Consider the following 4,903-nt stretch of genomic DNA (forward strand, 5'->3'; position numbering starts at 1 on the left):
GAGTTGTGTATTGAGTGAGTATGAGTTGTGACTATGGGCTCCTGGATAGGAGGACTGGAGGTAGGAGAACCATTCTGCCCAGAGCTGGACAAACAAAAAAGGAGAAAGAAGGGATCATCCTCTTTATTCCAAGATTTCTTTTTAAAGGAAAGTTGCCCTTTAGCATCTTCAATGAATACAGTTGCTGGGAATGGAACAATTTTTTGCACCTCACACTATGTCCTAGTGGCAGATTGAAGTGAGAGTGAGAAAAGAAAACTGTCTTGGACAAGCAGAAAATACAAGTTGGCAGACATTGAGGGTGAGCTTTAGAGATATTATCTCCCTTCATTTCTTTTCCATAAAGACGGTGATTACTTCTCACCATCATCATCGCCATTAATGGAGTTAATGGTCTGAGTTCCTTGAGCACCACAATAGGTAACACATACATTAAATTCTCTAAAGACAGGAATGAAATGTGACGCAAGGTAAACCTGCAAATGAAGTGCTCAGAGAAAGGCTCTCATCTATGGCATGCAAAGTATTTTAGACAAATGCAAACAAAGAGAGTGACATGTGTCATCAGGGGAGAAAATGAAAGGTGAGTGTGCTAATTTGACCAGAACGAAAGCTTGGGATATATCTTGCGAGGTAGTATAGGACCTAAAACATAAAGCTTGGGCTTAATTCTACCCTAGTTCAATAGCTACTAAAGGTCTCATAACCAAAGTGCTTGTTACAAAGATTTGGTATCAACCAGTAGGCCACTCTGGGATCAAGGATATTTTGGGGACAGAGCACAATGATGGTGTCAGCACTGTTTCAATCAGGAAGCAAGGGGGATACAATAAGAAGGGTACCAGGAATGAAATCCATGAGCTTCTCTGCAGAGACAATTCTCTTCTCTTCCAGCAGTGATGCTATAACAAGGCTCTCCATCTCCTCCAGACTTTTGTTTCTGATCTGTATTGAGCTACAGCTTTAGCAGGGCCTACAAACCTTCCCAATCCAGAAGTCCATTCCATATTTTTGTGATTGCAGAGATAGATGTTGAGGACAAGGTTGAAGGAAAAACCAACTGCAATTTAGAAATACTGAGCCTGAATGAATGAGGGGATGGAGATTGTCTCTGACAAAAGCAAGGGGCCAATATGTAATTATTCTAAAGCAACACAGGTGTAGGAAATGCAGTTTGGTGGAAATACACACTTCTAAAATGACAGACACTTGACTGGCTTTACTTTCAAAGGCTTCTTGGAGGTGGATTCTTTTTTTTTTTTTTTTTTTGGAGGTGGATTCTTAACTGAATTTGGAAGGAAGGGAGGATTGGTTGGTGAGAAATGAAGCAAAGCAGACAGCCTTCCATCTCTGCATTAGAAGCTCACCACCTGTCCATGTCTTTTGCCCATTTCATGATTGGATTGTTTTTTTCTTTGCTGTTGAGTTTAATAAGTTCTTTATAGATCTTGGATACTAGCCCTTTATCTGATACGTCATTTGCAGATATCTTCTCCCATTCTGTAGGTTGTCTTTTAGTTTTCCATTCTGTAGGTTGTCTTTTGGTTTTGTTGACTGTACTGTTTCTTTTGCTGTGCAGAAGCTTTTTATCTTCACTAAGTCCCAATAATTCGTTGGGATTCTCTATTCTGTTCCATTGATCTAGGTGTCTGTTTTTGTGCCAGTACCACACTGTCTTGATGATCACAGCTCTGTAGTACAACCTGAAATCTGGCATTGTGATGCCCCCAGCTCTGGTTTTCTTTTTTAATATTCCCCTGACTATTCGGTGTCTTTTCTGATTCCACACAAATCTTAAGATGATTGTTTTCAGAGAGGAAGACATAGACATGGCCAACAAGCACATGAGAAAATGCTCTGCATCACTTGCCATCAGGGAAATACAAATCAAAACCCCAATGAGATACCACCTCACACCAGTGAGAATGGGGAAAATTAACAAGGCAGGAAATAACAAATGTTGGAGAGGATACGGAGAAGGGGGAACCCTCTTGCACTGTTGGTGGGAATGTGAACTGGTGCAGCCACTCTGGTAAACTGTGTGGAGGTTCTTCAAAGAGGTAAAAATAGACCTGCCCTAATACCCAGCAATTGCTGGGGACTTACCCCAAAGATACAGATGCAGTGAAACGCCGGGACACCTGAACCCCAATGTTTATAGCAGCAATGTCCACAATAGCGAAACTGTGGAAGGAGCCTCAGTGTCTATGGAAAGATGAATGGATAAAGAAGGGTCTATATATACAATGGAATATTCCTCAGCCATTAGAAACAATGAATAGCCACCATTTACTTCGACGTGGATGGACCTGGAGGGTATTATGCTGAGTGAAGTAAGTCAATTGGAGAAGGACAAACATTATATGGTCTCATTCATTTTGGGAATATAAAAATAGTGAAAGGGAATAAAGGGAAAGGAGAGAAAATGAGTGAAAATATCAGTGAGGTGACAAAACACGAGAGACACCTAACTCTGGGAAATGAACAAGGGGTAGTGGAAGGGGAGGTGGGCAGGGGGGTTGGAGTGACTGGGTGATGGGCACTGAGGGGGGCACTTGACGGGATCAGCACTGGGTGATATGCTATATGTTGGCAAGTTGAACTCCAATAAAAAAAAAAAGAAGAAGCTCACCACCTTTGATTTTACTCGCTCTTTTGTTGCTAGGGGGTGGCTTCCAATGATAAGGGTGCAGTGCTAAAGAAATAAAACTAAAGAGAATAGTGAAGGTTGTTGCGGTTGGGGTGGGGGCAGAGGGTATGCACCGCAGTAATTTATATACTAGATGGCAAGAGCCTGGTTGAGAAGGAAGAGAGAGAGAAAAACAGAACCAAAAGCCACAGACCCAAAAGCTTCTGGGTCAGAAGCTGCTGGCTCGCATGTGGTCACTCGTATGTGATTGACTCTGGGCTCAGAGTAGGTGTTCAGTCCAAGCTGATGATGTTGAGAAACCATAGAACTTTCAGTCCCTTCTGTTGTCCACCAGTGTAAAGGCTGATGCTGAGAAAATGCTTAACTGCTGGTGTGATGAGTGCCATATAAATAATGGAATGCACCAGTCCAGGAACCACCACACATGGCACTCAATGTAATTACAATCCCTAGGTGTTCCCAGGTCTTGCTGAGCCCCATACCTAATTGTATGGTTAGGAATACCTGAGCACTTGGGTTTCTGCTGTTTGGGATGTTTTCTCAAATCACCTTACTTAGGAACTGTTGAAAAAAGTAAGAGAAATAATGTAATTTGACTCTCTGTGTTGTTATGCAACAGGCATTTTGTCTCCATCTGTATAATAGAAAGGATCCTTTATGCTTTCCTTAACATTTGCAGCAAAACTTCTTTGACCATACTAGAATGAAGTTCTGGAGTATGATCTCACTTTCTTTTTTTTTTTCTTTTTTTTTTTTTATTTTCTTTTTTTTATTTTTTTTTTTTAATTAACTTTTATTGGTGTTTAATTTACCAACATACAGAAAAACACCCAGTGCTCATCCCGTCAAGTGTCCACCTCAGTGCCCGTCACCCATTCCCCTCCAACACCCGCCCTCCTCCCCTTCCACCACCCCTAGTTCGTTTCCCCGAGTTAGGAGTCTTTATGTTCTGTCTCCCTTCCTGATATTTCCCAACATTTCTTTTCCCTTCCTTTATATTCCCTTTCACTATTATTCATATTCCCCAAATGAATGAGAACATACACTGTTTGTCCTTCTCCGATTGACTTATTTCACTCAGCATAATACCCTCCAGTTCCATCCACGTTGAAGCAAATGGTGGGTATTTGTCGTTTCTAATTGCTGAGTAATATTCCATTGTATACATAAACCACATCTTCTTTATCCATTCATCTTTCGATGGACACCGAGGCTCCTTCCACAGTTTGGCTATTGTGGCCATTGCTGATAGAAACATCGGGGTGCAGGTGTCCCGACGTTTCATTGCATCTGAATCTTTGGGGTAAATCCCCAACAGTGCAATTGCTGGGTCGTAGGGCAGGTCTATTTTTAACTCTTTGAGGAACCTCCAGACAGTTTTCCAGAGTGGCTGCACCAGTTCACATTCCCACCAACAGTGTAAGAGGGTTCCCTTTTCTCCGCATCCTCTCCAACATTTGTTGTTTCCTGCCTTGTTAATTTTCCCCATTCTCACTGGTGTGAGGTGGTATCTCATTGTGGTTTTGATTTGTATTTCCCTGATGGCAAGTGATGCAGAGCATTTTCTCATGTGCATGTTGGCCATGTCCATGTCTTCCTCTGTGAGATTTCTCTTCATGTCTTTTGCCCATTTCATGATTGGATTGTTTGTTTCTTTGGTGTTGAGTTTAATGAGTTCTTTATAGATTTTGGAAACTAGCCCTTTATCTGATATGTCATTTGCAAATATCTTCTCCCATTCTGTAGGTTGTCTTTTAGTTTTGTTGACTGTATCCTTTGCTGTGCAAAAGCTTCTTATCTTGATGAAGTCCCAATAGTTCATTTTTGCTTTTGTTTCTTTTGCCTTCGTGGATGTATCTTGCAAGAAGTTACTGTGGCCAAGTTCAAAAAGGGTGTTGCCTGTGTTCTCCTCTAGGATTTTGATGGAATCTTGTCTCACATTTAGATCTCTGATCCATTTTGAGTTTATCTTTGTGTATGGTGAAAGAGAGTGGTCCAGTTTCATTCTTCTGCATGTGGATGTCCAATTTTCCCAGCACCATTTATTGAAGAGACTGTCTTTCTTCCAATGGATAGTCTTTCCTCCTTTATCGAATATTAGATGGCCGTACATTTCAGGGTCCACTTCTGGGTTCTCTATTCTGTTCCATTGATCTATGTGTCTGTTTTTGTGCCAGTACCACACTGTCTTGATGACCACAGCATTGTAGTACAACCTGAAATCTGGCATTGTGATGCCCCCAGCTAAGGTTT

Source organism: Vulpes lagopus, chromosome 16 (assembly GCF_018345385.1).
Source record: "Vulpes lagopus strain Blue_001 chromosome 16, ASM1834538v1, whole genome shotgun sequence".
In the NCBI taxonomy this organism is placed as follows: domain Eukaryota; kingdom Metazoa; phylum Chordata; class Mammalia; order Carnivora; family Canidae; genus Vulpes; species Vulpes lagopus.